The sequence below is a fragment of the Alosa pseudoharengus genome, unplaced genomic scaffold (assembly GCF_046254945.1).
Source record: "Alosa pseudoharengus isolate Yale_2024_CS ecotype anadromous, Long Island Sound unplaced genomic scaffold, YU_APseudo_1.1 YU_APseudo_1.1_scf_1, whole genome shotgun sequence".
NCBI classification, from domain to species: Eukaryota; Metazoa; Chordata; class Actinopteri; order Clupeiformes; family Clupeidae; genus Alosa; species Alosa pseudoharengus.
Window position 1 is genome coordinate 26,620,186 of NW_027468564.1, and position 17,009 is coordinate 26,637,194.

Below are 17,009 nucleotides of genomic sequence, written 5' to 3' on the forward strand. Positions count from 1 at the left end.
GTCTAAGGAAGATAATCATGTAGTCTGTTCATAGATAAGATACATTTTGACACAACTACAGACTTCGTGAAAGTAGCCTAGAAGCCCTACATAAAAGGCTCCATTAACTTCATTGCAAAATCGCGGTTGGTCTGTTTACACACTAAAACCATATTTACACTTCGAAATTCGCTTCCAAATTGTAGTAACTACATCTACGAAGTCTAAGGAAGATAACCGTGTAGTCTGTTCAACGATAAGATACATTTTGACAGAACTACAGACCTCGTAAAAGTAGTACCTAAAATTAGTGTGATAAATGGCCATCACGTAGCCTAAAGCATATAGCACTAGCATATGACAACAGCAAATAGCTAACGTTTACGTTAGCCTAACTTACTTATCGTTGACGTTGACCCGACACGTTTATAAGTTAGACCTTAGACTGATAAGGACGTCCATCAAAATTCCGTGTGTATCCTGTGTATCTTTCGTGCTGCTATCCTGTTGCCTTTTCCCTGTTGTTCCGGCAACAAGGTTTTTACGCGATATTTGCCACATCCCAGAGAGTTGTTGTTTGGTGGGTCAGGTGACGAGCCGTCGAATCACAGCACAGCACCCAGAATGCATTGCAACACACCGTCTAGAAGGGACTCAGCGTTAGGTCGGCTTTAAATAGCACACAGAACCTATAGTAATATAACGTTGTCTGTAAGCTCCACAGATCGTGGCAAGACAATTGAATTGATTGTGGACTTCTTGCTGGGCAACGATGAGTAACTTGATTAGTAATGCTGCGTGGATATGTATGATATCTGTATGAAAGTGTGTTTCTCAAAGTAATAATCTATACAACTGCACACATGACTAAGTTCAAATGGTGCTAGCTGGGTATAGGACTGGGCTGAATGGATTGGTGAAATACTTTATTTATTTATTTTTTTAATGACCTATATGAACATGGTTTGGCTTTAAAAAAAAGAGGAGACTCTTTTTTTACATGACCTTTACACTTAGTGCTGGCAAGGCATTGAACTGGGCTGAATGGATTTGGAAAATATATATATATTTTTTTTAATGACCTGTATCAACATGGTTTGGCTTTAAAAAAAAGATGAGACAGCGCTTCGCGCTGTCTCATCTTTTTTTACATTACCTTTACACTTAGTGCTGGCAAGGCATTGAACTGGGTTTCATTCAAGGATTCCAACGGTACCTCATTCATGAAAATCGGACATACTGGTCAAAAGTTACATGCACACACCTTCATATACACAGACAGCCCAGCCCAGCCCATCAGAGCTCTGCCAGGTGGCTTAGAACTCTTCCAGGTGCAAGCTTAAGCAATTAGTGCTGTGATGTCACAATCGAAATTTGAATTCTGAACATTCCGCCATTCATTTCAATGGGCCCAAAAAACGCAGAAAAACGGGAATACCGCGAAAACGACAAGGGCCAGCGACACGAAATCAACAAGCAAGTTACACCGGTTCGGGCCTGAATTTTTGGAGTTCGAACCGCGTCGATAGCTCAAACGGTCTAGGAGCAGTAGTTCGGCCAAAAAGTGGGTGAATAGGAAGATATAATAATAAGAAAACTTAAGAAGAACAATAGTGGGCTTGCTCCGCAAGCCCACAGCATGGCAAAGCTGTGCTTGCCATGCTGTGGGCTTGCTGGATCAAACCCACTAATAAGAAAACTTAAGAAGAACAATAGTGGGCTTGCTCCGCAAGCCCACAGCATGGCTTTCAGCCATGCTGTGGTCTTGCTGGATCAAACCCACTAATAATAATAAGAAAACTTAAGAAGAACAATAGTGGGCTTGCTCCGCAAGCCCACAGCATGGCAAAGCTGTGCTTGCCATGCTGTGGGCTTGCTGGATCAAACCCACTAATAATAATAATAAGAAAACTTAAGAAGAACAATAGTGGTCTTGCTGGATCAAACCCACTAATAATAAGTAAACTTAAGAAGAACAATAGTGGGCTTGCTCCGCAAGCTGTGGTCTTGCTGGATCAAACCCACTAATAAGAAAACTTAAGAAGAACAATAGTGGGCTTGCTGGATCAAACCCACTAACTAGAATTGCGGTTCCGAGGAACTGCAAGAGTGGGTTTGATCAGTGGCACGGAACTCGGCCTCATCCAAGGATTCCAACGGTACCTCATTTATGAAAATCGGGCACACGGATCAAAAGTTGTCTGCATTAACGCAACATCCAATAAGCTAAAACGCATAAATAACATGGTTGCTATGCTGGTTGCTATGGTGGTCGCTAGGTTGACATTACAGGGGTGGTTTCTAGGTTGTTGCTAGGGTAATTAGTTAGTTGCTAGTAAGCCATCTTAAGCTGACTGCATAAAGTGATTATTTTAAGAGATACATTTTCAAACCAGAACTGTGTATAGGTCATGGTTAAAAACGTATCAGAATCTCAGAAATAATCACGTAATGCAGCCAGTTTAAGATTTTTTAAGAAGTCAGATTTTTTAAAGGCAATCAAATTTCTGCTGACTCTTCTGGCTGCGGTTAAAGGCCAGCGCCTCCTGAGAGGCCTGAAGGGTCAGTTCTGAGGTTGTTGGCTGCTGGAACCGAAAAAAGGACTGCATTTTCTTAAAAGACAATGTGACTGAAGTGCGGGCAAAGTTTGCACAGAAATGTACGATTTTTCCCACCCTCATCGACCTCGTCATAAAACTTGTTTAAATGATCACACGACGCCTCCTTGCTGCTTTGTTGTCTACATCAGCATTTCTCAAACTTCTTTGACCTGAGGCCCAGTCAAGGCATACTTTGGGGTCATAGGGCCCACCTACATGAACCCACCCCCTCCTCCCAACCCCTATCAAATTGTAATGATATCACAATTATTATTTTTATACTATATTGCCTACATGCACTTCAAAACAGTCAATGTTTAAAGTGCTAAGATTGTTTACAAAAGTTTGTGAAAGCATGCACATCAGAGTACTGCTTTACTAATGTAAAATATAATTAGGCCTACACTAGTTTCATTGTTTTTGCATTGTTGCATGATTGATATGCTATTTAATTACATTTCATTTGAATGCCTGAATGTAAGAATTCAGGAAACACAATACCAGCTTTTAACATTTCTGTTGTTAGTTTATGTAAATCACATAACACATGAACTGTTTACATACTACTGATAGCCCATTACTGTACACAATAATACTGTGCCCATTCATTAACATATATTAAACATCAGGCGTCTTGTTTACACATTTAAACCATATTTGCACTTTGAATTTCGCTTCCAAACTGTAATAACTACATCTACAAAGTCTAAAGAAGATAACCATGTAGTCTGTTCATAGATAAGATCAATTTTGACAGAACTACAGACTTCGTGAAAGTAGCCTAGTAGTCCTACATAAAAGGCTCCATTAACTTCATTGCAAAATCGCGGTTGGTCTGTTTACACACTAAAACCATATTTACACTTCGAATTTCGCTTCCAAACTGTAATAACTACATCTACAAAGTCTAAAGAAGATAACCATGTAGTCTGTTCATAGATAAGATCAATTTTGACAGAACTACAGACTTCGTGAAAGTAGCCTAGAAGCCCTACATAAAAGGCTCCATTAACTTCATTGCAAAATCGCGGTTGGTCTGTTTACACACTAAAACCATATTTACACTTCGAAATTCGCTTCCAAATTGTAGTAACTACATCTACGAAGTCTAAGGAAGATAATCATGTAGTCTGTTCATAGATAAGATACATTTTGACAGAACTACAGACTTCGTGAAAGTAGCCTAGAAGCCCTACATAAAAGGCTCCATTAACTTCATTGCAAAATCGCGGTTGGTCTGTTTACACACTAAAACCATATTTACACTTCGAAATTCGCTTCCAAATTGTAGTAACTACATCTACGAAGTCTAAGGAAGATAATCATGTAGTCTGTTCATAGATAAGATACATTTAGACAGAACTACAGACTTCGTGAAAGTAGCCTAGAAGCCCTACATAAAAGGCTCCATTAACTTCATTGCAAAATCGCGGTTGGTCTGTTTACACACTAAAACCATATTTACACTTCGAAATTCGCTTCCAAATTGTAGTAACTACATCTACGAAGTCTAAGGAAGATAATCATGTAGTCTGTTCATAGATAAGATAAATTTTGACAGAAGTACAGACTTCGTGAAAGTAGCCTAGTAGTCCTACATAAAAGGCTCCATATTCACTTCATTGCAAAATCGCGGTTGGTCTGTTTACACACTAAAACCATATTTACACTTCGAAATTCGCTTCCAAATTGTAGTAACTACATCTACGAAGTCTAAGGAAGATAACCTTGTAGTCTGTTCAACGATAAGATACATTTTGACAGAACTACAGACCTCGTAAAAGTAGTACCTAAAATGAGTGTGATAAATGGCCATCATCACGTAGCCTAAAGCATATAGCACTAGCATATGACAACAGCAAATAGCTAACGTTTACGTTAGCCTAACTTACTTATCGTTGACGTTGACCCGACACGTTTATAAGTTAGACCATAGACTGATAAGGACGTCCATCAAAATTCTGTGTGTATCCTGTGTATCTTTCGTGCTGCTATCCTGTTGCCTCTTCCCTGTTGTTCCGGCAACAAGGTTTTTAAGCGATATTTACGCCACATCTGTCAGTACACGATCCGTACCGCCTGCCAGATCCGTTCTGCGCATGTGCATAATATTGCGCATGCGCAGAAGTTCAACGTCTTTTACGATGGTTTACGACACTACATGATCGGTTGTACGCTTGCGCGATTGTCAGTATTACCTATCCAGAGAACGAGAATGTATAATAAGTCAAGTTAACATTGTTTGTAGCAGTAATAAAGTTCTAATAGTTAAATGTACATGTTTTAAGGAACCAACGGAAATGTATGAAGGCTACCCAGATAGCAAAGGAGGTCGAATCAACGTTGATTGGTCAGGGTTGCGTTTCCTAGCTGTTAACTAAGTTAGCAACTTAGCTGGTTGCAATCATAGACTGTAAAAACATTCCCCATTGCCAACCAACTAACAGGTTAGCAACTATTTGGGAAACGCATCCCAGATTGGTCGGTTTGTCAGACGAGCGAAATTCAACGATGAATCAACGGCATGAAAACGTGAAGAATGTAAAAAAAATATTTGTAACTTCTACAGACCAAAACCCTGGATGAGATGTACGAAACAGCTTTCTAGTTTACACTTAAGCTAGGTTACACAATTGACAGCTTTCATTAGCCTACATGCCATCTCCTCACGCTAAGTGTTAAGTCTTTGTTTTCACATAACATTGTTCTAATTTAATAATGAAATATGAACTGATCTGGGAACTGGATACTTTCATTTAGTGGCCCATAACGTTTGCATGCAAGCACGCACGACACCTGCGTAAGCGTTTCAGGAGGCAACACTGCATCAAAACGAGAGCACACATTAAAATTCACACATGGAATGATCATCAAATGACTCATTCCTTTACTGTGAACTTGCTAGCCTACGTATTTGCCTGTGTAAATAACTCGACTGAATCAAAGACAGAATTGCAAAGATGAGTATGGTCACCTACATTTAGATGAATGCTATTACAACCATGAATAAATGCATTGAGAGAATGAGCCCTATAGGAGGAGAGAGGGAGGGAGGGCAACAAGTAAACTAACTTGCTGTGTTGAGACAAGAACATGGACTCAATGACCGTTTATTAATATCATTTTATTGCATGCATAAATAACAAATCCTTCAAGGCCATAGAGCATATGGGTGTTCATCCTTTTGAAGATGCTCTGCAACTTCTGACTATAAACACACTAATAGGCTACAAGAGACTATTCACCTTTCAATATTTTTTAACTACATAAGTACGATCTTATATAAATAACACTTCATTTTAATTAATGTAACATGAAAAAATACATCAGGTATTGTATGCAATTTCAAGCCCATAACATTCTCTAATGTTTTCACAACTATAACATTAAGCAAACATCTCACAATTGCTGCCCATTGCATGAGTACACTGTACAAAGAAATAGTCTATAAAAGGTTTTTGCTGTAATATGTCATCACTGGACATTTTTTGAAATAGTGTTAAAATACCGTCACACCCCTGGTTTGGTGCAAGGCTATTAGACTAATGGCCTCCTTACACCAAACAACTTTGACAAGATTTGGTAAAGATTCTTCAAAGATTGGAGTCTTTTGAGTAAAGCTTGAATGGGGGGCATTAGTTAAAATACTACAATCTTTTAAGAATCTTTTCCAAATCTTGTCAAACTTGTTTGGTGTAAGGTGGCCATTAGACGTTTCCTCTCCCACTCAAGCAATTAGGACGCCTTTCACACTGCTCCTGCTTGACCTATCCCTTCTGGCAATTTCCAATCAGAGCCATGCAAACATTTTCATCTCACAGAACAGTGTGCATGCCTCTCTCTACAAACCATGTGCAGTGGCAGAGTCATAAGCCTCAAAAACATGGCCAAACTTAGATGTCTAATGTCAAAACATGATTTAGATAACTTATTGATGCATTCAATCATCTCCAGTAGGGTTGACTACTGCGATGGGCTTTTCCATTTGGTGTCACTGGGACGAGTCATCATCTACTTCTTTGGCTTCATGTTCCGAGTCCTTGGGCTTTTCTGTGAAAGAGAATCACCTGGAGTTGACCATTTTTAATGCACTTTATTTACACCTAGTGTTGTCACGATACCAAAATTATGACTTTGATACGATACCTGCCATAAATATCACGATGCTCGATACTGAAACGATACTACGGCGAAATCCTAAGATATCTGGAAAAGAAAGGACTCATACCTCCTCCAAGTGTATTGAGTCATTTGTGTTGAATTCGGTGCACTTTTGTAGTGTGCAGGTCAATTCTGGGTTCTAAACTTCCTACATAATTATTCTTTTTATAGTCAGTAAAATAGTAGGCCTACTTTGTGTGATTAAGTCCTTTATTTTTTGTTATAGTTCATTTACATTGTGTTGTGTTTTGCCAATAAAGTAGCTTTAAATAGCCAAACTAGGCTAGATCAAGGTCAGTGTTTAAATGACTGCATGCAAATCACTGAATGCTATGCAGAGGGGCCTAATCTTTAGGCCATCTGATGTACAGTATAGGCTACCCTAGGCCTTCCCGTGTTCATGGGATTTCTTTGGCAGTTGCAAAGGGAAAATGCGAGGATAGTCTTCTTTGCGCCCAGTGTACAAGTACGACGTTCCAACCACTCAGGTCTTCGTCAGATAGGCCTACACCATTACCTGTTGCAATATGTCTGTGTGCATTCCTACATTAACCTACGTCTATTTCTTTGATAACATGATTTGCTACCACGTAACAATAACCCGCTATTATTATTAGGACTCAACACTCTTTGGTGGTATTATATGCTGTGGGCTTAAATTAGCGCATTTCGGGTAGCCTATCCTACATCTGGGCAATACTTATTGAACAAATTGCAGTCTTCGTGCCATGACAAATATTACCAGTAGTACTGACCGAACATGAAATAGATTGTTTACAAGTTATGGTAATGTTATTCTGGCGTGAATATTGCGCTTTCATCACGTTAGCACCCTATGATTACAGCTCGTTATGTCTTGTCAAAATGATTACAGCTCGTTATGTCTCGTCAAATTCATTGATGAAGGAAGGTTCGCTTTATCCCAGAGAACCATACTCGTTTCACTTAGGCTAGACTAAAACAGAAGAGAATAACTTGGCACTAACCATGTAGTCGTGATTTCTATAGCATATTCGTTAACCTGTCGTTCTTTAAACAAAAATGTTGGGATATGACCTGCGAGGTGCCAAGTTCCCTGCGTAGCCTACTGCTTTTAAATTACTTTGAAACATATTTCACAAACGGGCCTCCGTGTACCTGATGGCTTGCCTTCACTATTCGTGATGTATCCGAAATAGTTGCAGATTGTTTTATCCACAAGGCCGAGGACGGTCGGCAAAGAACTACTGTATGTTGACGTTGGCTGCGCACTCACTCACTCAGAGCTGCCTGCTTGACACGCCCACTTGCCTAGATGCGTGCAAGGAGCAGTGAGAGCAGCAGAGGAGGGAGGGCAGTTCACGCAGACACAGAATGTTAATTTTAATAAAGTATCGATTCTAAAAACGTCGGAAATCGTATCGTTTTTTGCGTGAAGGCATCGTGATACCTTTTTAGTATCGATACACCGTGCAACACTATTTACACCAATGTATTATAAGTCTTTATGCAGTGGTTTGACACTGACTAAAATAGGAGAAATAAGTCACCCTATAAGGACTTTCCAACCTTTTCAGCTAAGGGTTACATTATACATAAAAAACATACAGTGAACTTACAACATGAACTGTGCCATCTGACAATTTGGGGTGGCATTTTGTCATTCTATGTTGTTAAGTGATTTATGTGTCCTGGGGGGTCTTGGTGGACTTGGTTGCACTGCACCTTCTGGTGGTGTGAACTGTTAAATGAGAGTGTGAGAGAGAGAAATAGGACAGACAAAATAATTTATTAGAATAATATTACTACAGCATTAAAACAGAGTATCATCATCATAATCATCATCATTCATACACTGCAATACTGATTAGAAAAACAAAAGGGCAAACGCTAAGAATCTTTAGGTCATAATCCAATAAATACTCTGATGCATCTGTGATTAAAGAGAAACTATGCAGTTTTGGCCATTTCTTTGCTGTTTTCTCACTTTTTGCTGGCAGGTTTCGATACAGAGCTCCCCCTACAGCCTCAGAGTATATGATTTACGACACTCCGTAAATCTGTCACGACGAATGTCTGAGAAACTCCATCGCTACCTTGTTCTAGGCGGTACATTCTAATTTTTACGTTTTAGTAGAACTACAGTAAAGCACTCATTTTCAGGTGCTTGTTGACAGCCATGTCAAAGAACAGGAAACTGGTTTGCCGACTACAAGTGAGCTTTTGCTCAGAGCACATACTGTACAGCCTATTTTATCAACTCACAGCTTTTCTCTGCTTCACTGAAATCACTCCTGGCACTGTCTTGTTAGACAGGGACGTGCACTGGTGAAATAACGTTAGCATGGAAAATAGTCTCTCCAGACATATTTCTTACATTCCACCCAGATGAAATTTAATGCCACTCTTCGAAAATTAGCTAAATTTAATACATTTTAAGACCTTTAATTTTTTTAAGACGTTTTAATACTTTTTAAGGATCCGCGGAGACCCTCTATTGCTTCTAGTGGTCATACCTTATTTTTAGGATCAGTTGAATTGTTTTGAGATTTTTTTTGTAACAGTCTTTAATATGTTAGATATTCATGACATAACTTGTTTGTGATCACTGCAAACCATATTTTTTATTTTTCCTCTTTAGCATTATAAACAATAAATGAAACTGGAAACAATTGAACCAGGAGACTTTGTCACAAGACAAAACAGATGTCTCAAAGCCCATTAGATTAACATGAGCCTACTGCGGTTTAGATTTGTATGGCAACGTTATAGACAAATAGACTAGGCTAGCTAACGTTACACTGACACAACGTAACTTAATGCTCTGAATTCGCAGCCAACATGAAATTCATAACTTTTTGATCACCAAGTTGACATTTCCAGGTCAACCACAAATAATTTCGCTTATTTTTAATATCATCCAATAACTAATTCAATGTTGATTTAGGCCTATTACTCACACCATTGAACACCTCAAACTTCAACGAAGATGAGTTGCCATTGCTGCTGCTGTGCTGAAGAGATGTGGACGGCACGGCAGGGCACACCCAATGACCATAAATTACCACAACACAACACAACACAGACCCCTCTCGCGTCAGTTACTGAAATGAACGCAACACAGAACCCACTTCTCTCGCGTCAGTCACTGACAGTTAGCAATGATAAGCGCAGCTCAGCAGCAGTTTGTGACATTTATTAGTGTAACCTCATGTATGAAAACTAGTATTGCCAAGCAATACTACTTTGAAAAGTAGTATTGCCGTGGCAATACTGGTGACAGCGGCCATGCCTGACTTGAACAAAGGCTGCAACAAAGTTAACGTTTGGAAAGCCAGCAGAAGTTGAGCAAACAAAGAGAAGGAGGGAAGGTGAGAAAGGTAATGTTGAATACAGATGTATAGGCAGACATGGGCAGTATTTCAATTATATGTATTTAAAATACGTATTTAATTACTTTAGCGTATTTTGTCATTTGTATTTTGCAGGATTGGAAAAACTCAAATGTAGTTTGTAACAAAATACTTTGAGGGATTGTATTTGAGTATTTCAACTACTTAAATACTTCTCAAATAAGCCAAAATGCCATCACTCAATTAAATATACTACCCGCTATAACCATGACAATAGGCAATGCTTATCATAAAGCCAAAGGCCAGAATCTTGGTGAATCTGGTTTTAAGAATAGGCTGGGTGCCTGGAGATATCCTTTGGGCAATTCCCTATATTCAACTGTAAAGTTGACCTAAACATTTCATTACCTTTTTGGAAGAAAAGCATGACATGTTTACCCATTTTCCTTGCTGTGGTATGCCACATTGTGACCAACTTAAAGGTTTCTTCTATTACGATCCCCTCTGAACATGTGTAAAGAACATGTCCCCTCTGAACATGTGTCACCCTGTAGACAACTTAAAGCCCCTTAGAACATGTCAGGAAGCTGAAAGAAATTTAAAAAAGTAACTAGGAGCTTGAATTGTCAGGTGTGTTAAGTGCTACAAGACTAAAATTTGGAAACAATACAGATGAGATACAGAGGGAGAATATCAGGACCACAGCCTTTGACCCCATGACCTTGAGTACCTAATAGCTGATGTTCATTCTTACTACAGGACAGTATTAAAACTTGGATTTGACATGAGGATTTATGTAAGGAGTAACATCCGCTGAGGTGTCCTGATATGCAGAAATAATGGAGGAGACGGAGACAAAGACCTCCCGGAGTGGAATTCTCTCCCAAGTTAATTCATTCCGTATATTGGGACACCTTATAGCTTGTTATTCTGTTTATCCCCCATGTTGCCAGCAGGCATGCACTTATTGCACAAGGGAAATGTAGTTCAGTTTAAAAAGAGGCCGACCTGTTCAATTTGTTGTACTACTTTCATTGGTTGCAGTGGGAGCTCTAGGGTTCTGATGACGTGGCTAATTGCTGGCGTAATTAGGAGCCGGATAAAACCTGGACCTCCCAGTCCGCGAAAGACCTCTTGCTGGCTTGCTTGTTCAACATCACACTTGCGGCTGCGCTCCCCACTGACACACCTTTTTGCATTGCATACATTTCATTATGCTGACATACATCACAGTTTTACTTTGGCATACATTTACTGACTTCAGAGCTATTCTAAATGCAAAAGTGCTTAGAGGGAGTTATGACAAAACCGTGACTGTTAACAAACTATAAGCTATATAAGGTAGGCCCTATGCTAGGCCTATTACACAACATAAATTGTAACTAGGCTATGCTGGTGACCCAAATAAAATCTCCTTTGGGAGCCAATGGCTTACGGTATCAAGCGGACTTAAACTGCCACCTCTTGGCGAAAAGTTAATAGTTTTGCATATCAGTAGTAATACATTTCACGCAGCTGTGTGAATCACGGAAAGCGCAAATGAAGTGGACACTTCTAAAAGGGACCCACGGTACAGTAGCTGAATGCCTGTGGCTAAAGCAGCCATAATGAAAGTGTTATCATTGTTTGGATACTTCACACACACATGCTTTTTAATCGCATAGACTACAACTACCAAGCTGGAATCAAAGCACATCCACTCCCCTCTCACACCCTAAACACGCACTTCGAACAAACAAAAAGCGTCTCAGTCTCATGGTATAGCCATAGGCAAAACTGTATCGGACCGGTGTAACGTTGGCAGGCTACTAAAGCATCCATCGCAAAGAATGATTTTTGTAGCATGTGCAACAAATATGTGTAGGTACAGTATGTAAATTAAATATTTTAGTCTTTTATTATTTATAAATTTACAAAACATTGTGTGTAGATTGAGATGAGAGAATTTAATTAATTTTAAGATGAGTCTGAAACTTACAATGTGGAAAAAGTGAAGCGCTGTGAATACTTTCCTTATGCACTGTAAATATCCAAAGCCAATTTGGGTAAAGGCTCGAGATATAAAAGTGCATCTAAAATAAATAGAATATTGTGGAAAAGTGTGTTGGTTCAAGTAAAAAAAAAAAAAAACATGTTATAAAATTAACAAATCTATCGTTCTGTGTCATTGTTGGCAAAATGATCGGAGGGCTCAGAAGCCCCTAGCATTTTGGGGTGCCCAAAATTTCTAGCGACGCCCCTGACCTCGGTATTTTAAAAATTCAGACTACGACCTTGTCTGGAACATGTGCTGAATAACAGGTCTCTTAACTAACGTTAACCAGTAAAAAAAAGTACTTACCGCACATATTTCCATGTCCTTTGGTGAAGTTAATCGTGGTCTTTAGTGGCATCAACCTGATAAATAAATGCACATTATTTACCTTAACCTTAGCCCATAAACCTTCAGATGAAGGTTCAGATAAATATTAAGTGTTGGATAAGTTAGGTTGCTGTGTTGGCATGAATAAATACTAGCGAATGCTCAATGCGGTCCCTATTTAAATTACCGTTACTGTTACGTTAATGATTACCCAAACGGCTAACGATAGCTAACGTTCACTGTTAACAATTGCCATATGCAAGATATAGCTGCTAGTGACATTACGTTTAACCAACAATAGCAACATTTCTAAAGACAAAGATACATTGAACGCTGTACTCTTACCTGCACAATCTGTGGACATAATTCATCGGGCGTAGTCAAAATATATTTTTCTGCGAAGTTAGTCTCGTCAAATGTGCCGCTTCTTGGCCGTCAACTGTTTCAAGACATGCGTGGTACAGATATTACAGAAGAATCGTTACGTCTTCTACTACGTAATTATGCGCATGCGCAGAACGGATCTGGCAGGCGGTACGGATCGTGTACTGACAACATCCCAGAGAGTTGTTGTTTGGTGGGTCAGGTGACGAGCCGTCGAATCACAGCACAGCACCCAGAATGCATTGCAACACACCGTCTAGAAGGGACTCAGCGTTAGGTCGGCTTTAAATAGCATACAGAACCAATAGTAATATAACGTTGTCTGTAAGCTCCACAGATTGTGGCAAGACAATTGAATTGATTGTGGACTTCTTGCTGGGCAACGATGAGTAACTTGATTAGTAATGCTGCGTGGATATGCATGATATCTGTATGAAAGTGTGTTTCTCAATGTAATAATCTATACAACTGTACACATGACTAAGTTCAAATGGAGCTAGCTGGGTATAGGACTGGGCTGAATGGATTGGTGAAATACTTTATTTATTTATTTTTTTAATGACCTATATGAACATGGTTTGGCTTTAAAAAAAAGATGAGACAGCGACATATACACAGACAGCCCAGCCCAGCCCATTAGAGCTCTGCCAGGTGGCTTAGAACTCTTCCAGGTGCAAGCTTAACCTGTTCATTCGCTAGCGCCCCTAGTGGTCGCGCCTCCGATCCCGAACTGATAACATCAAAGTTACAACAAACTAACAACAAAACTAAATAATATATTTTCATAAACAATGTGGCAATACAATAAGAACTAATATTCATACAAACACACACAATTTCAGATGCATAGGTCCTACAGTTCACTAGAAAACAGTTAAAAGAAAAACTGCTCATAATCAATGAATTGTAACCTGACGGTAACGTCTCCCAAACTAATCGTTCATTTAGTCATGTTACAGTTGTCAAAAAAGTTTTTTTTTGCCATATAAAATCATTTCATATCTAAAAGATGAAATCACAAGACTGGGTAGATTATCTATTCACATTTGAGTAGTTTATTATCGTACTCACATAATGGTGAAAAACGTGTATTAATTTTCCATATGACGCAATCAACATATTTCCGATCTCGTAGGGGTCATATAAAAACGTTTTTTTCCAAAACCATGGCTATATTACGAAAGCTTAACATGTCCTTTACAATACTATATGGTTTTTATTCACTCAAACACATTGTACTCCTTGTTTTATAACAGTTTCCATGTTTAGCGCAAGTAGCTAAACTACTTCCGCATTTGACACCAGCCCATCTAATGTCATGATTCTTCTAACCATGGTTCCTGACCTGATTGACACCTGTTTTATCCAATAGTACTGGCTTTCAGCTTCAAAATGGTATGACGATTGCCTGACTTCGAAAGACATTGAGGTGTGATTGGTTAGTGCGTAACCAGACTTGTCCCCCTTGCGCCATTGTTCTCTCACGTGCGTTGTTTACATTTGCGCAGATGCGCACAAGTCTTCTTGACGAACCCTGCCTGTGCCAGTCAGGTCTGCATACTTTTCGCAGTATTGGTAGACTTAACCAACAGAATTGAAGAGATTTAACAGGGAACAGGTTTTCAACATGCTTTCTAGCGAGGGAGAAGATGGCAACATGTCTTCTTGATGGCCTAGCTTCCAGCCACCATGGAATCCTATTTGAAGAAAGGCTAATTGGGTCCTGAACATGTAAGTATCTGTAGTTTGATTGCGTACTGAAATGAACATGCATTTAGAGCTTGAATGAGTTTGCATTCAGATATATTTAAGAAATGCCTATATGTAGAATTGCCTATATGTATTGGCTAAAGTTAGCTGTTTGCGAACTACAGTTAGCTAATGCTAGCTAATGTAATGAAAATGGCCTAGGCCAGGTAGCATACTGAAAGAACAAACGTCTGCCTATGGGCTTTTGTTGTTAGAATTTCGATGGTATATTCATTGAGATAAAGTAGGTGATAATTACAAATGAAACATTTGATTTGGAACAACTATTCAAAGTTAGCCTTTGGTCTCTTGAGTTCAGTTTACTCCATTTGAAGACGTAAAACAGGCTTAGCTCATGCAAAAATGTTTCAAACCAGCACGGATATTTTTCTCCTCGAGGTGGATAGACTAATGTAGTGGTAGTAAAAATGTGTAGGTTACTGTCTCTGCACATGAGCAAAATGATAATAAAGGACTTAGCAAAGGTGTATTGTGTGGAGAGAGTATTTGCTGCAGCTGCTATGTTTTAATTAATCTAATTAGCGTCGCGATCGTGCAGCAAAAAAGTAAGTAGGTCCTGTATGGAACTGATTATTTGCAGGGAAACTCGCCTATAGCCTGGCTAATTCTAATAATCAGCCTTCCACAACAGTCTAAGACCTTGCAGTTTATGATGTTACATTAACTAATTTTGTAATCTTCGATTTAATATCTTGTATGATAATATGCATGTTGTCGTGCAGATGACCTGTGTATAACTGTCAATCATTAGTAAAGTACATGTATTCCTCATGCTGACATAGGACAGGGAAATTTAGTCCAGCTTGTGTTTTGTTCTACAATATCAATGCCAAGTCAAATGCATGCTTATGTGTAAAGATGCTATGTATGCATCTAATATGTAGGTTAGCCTATGGATTGTTTCCTGTATGTTTATCTTTTGCCACTTTTTAATTTCAGAGTGAACCACACCTGTCCCTGTCTCATCCCAGTCTCTCCCATCACTCAACGTGGCTGCAGAGGACCCTCTGTATACAGCTCACCCTTCCTTCCCTGTGTCCCTCCCATTGCCTTCTTCAGCTGAAGGGCCTCCAGTTGATCAGCACCCCACAGCTCTGTCCTGTCAGGTGATGCAGGCCTTCCACGAGCTACATGGGCAAGGCACACCACCAGCACTATGCAGAGCAGCCGCACCACCACAACTGCGTGCAACACCGTACGTAGCTGCTGCTTCTGTACCTGACTTAGCAGACAGATGGCATGGAGTTCAGGTGGATCTCCTGAAGTTGTACAGCACATTACTAGCTTAGTAATTGTTCTGGCTAATAGAACTCGGATGTGAACATTTTGTTTTTGTTATTCGGAAGACAGGGACAAATGTGAGGAAACCTCACAAACAAGTGCAAATCCACTGCAAGTGTCAACATCACAAGAGCTTACAGTAGAATACATTACTGCATTGCTAAATGATTTAGAAGTAACTAAACATTCATTTGGATAGGTTTTGGGTATATTTTGGAGTGGGTTAGGACCATCATTTAGATTCCCATAAGAAAATGCCTCACATTACCCAGAAATTAAGTCAGGATGGTTTGCTGTAGGATATAATGCATGGAAAAACTAGACACACTTGATATTCAGTGATTGATGTGTTGTTTTGTATTTGGTGATTTTGGATAAGCTATGAGACACTTGGAAACGCCTAAACATACCATATGAAATCTGCTCTGTAACACCTGTAAACCTTTACCTATGATGTTCAAAATTTACACACCTACTACCATGATGTTGTTGAATCATGAAGTGCAGTTTTTAATTTCCTAAGACTCTCATAACCAGTTCCACACTACAATAAACAAACAAAACAGTAGGCGTTTTGTATTTTTTGTATTTTTTTTTGCTTTTGCAGCTGTAAAATTGAACACAGAATTAACTTAATAAAATACTGAATATGTTTGAAGTTGATGGCCCAGGTGTCCTCTTTACTTTAATCCATTATTATTATTATGCAATTTGTAGAGCCATAGATATTTAAGTTTAAAATGAAACCATCCAATATAGGCGGAAATTGCCCATTTATGCCTACTGCACCAACAGGTTAAGCAATTAGAGCTGTGATGTCACAATCGAATTAGAATCCTTGAACATTCCGCCATTCATTTCAATGGGGCCGAAAAACGCAGAAAAACGGGAATACCGCGAAAACGACAAGGGCCAGCGACACGAAATTAACAAGCAAGTTACACCGGTTCGGGCCTGAATTTTTGGAGTTCGAACCGCGTCGATAGCTCAAACGGTCTAGGAGCAGTAGTTCGGCCAAAAAGTGGGTGAAAAGGAATAATAAATAAAGTAAACTTAAGAAGAACAATAGTGGGCTTGCTGGATCAAACCCACTAATAATAAGAAAACTTAAGAAGAACAATAGTGGGCTTGCTGGATCAA

The 17,009-nt window shown here is 39.2% G+C and overlaps 1 protein-coding gene and 1 long non-coding RNA gene across 2 annotated transcripts in view; both read right to left on the reverse strand.

Moving 5' to 3' along the window:
• Positions 1-17,009, reverse strand: part of LOC143117816 (GTPase IMAP family member 8-like) — a 344,603-nt gene that overhangs the window by 129,161 nt on the left and 198,433 nt on the right. The gene's annotated exons all lie outside the window — the stretch shown is intronic.
• Positions 7,937-12,957, reverse strand: LOC143130988 (uncharacterized). The gene is made up of 3 exons (XR_012988026.1): positions 12,780-12,957; positions 12,414-12,469; positions 7,937-8,460 (listed from the first exon to the last, which is right to left on the reverse strand). It is a non-coding gene; the product is annotated as an uncharacterized LOC143130988 (long non-coding RNA).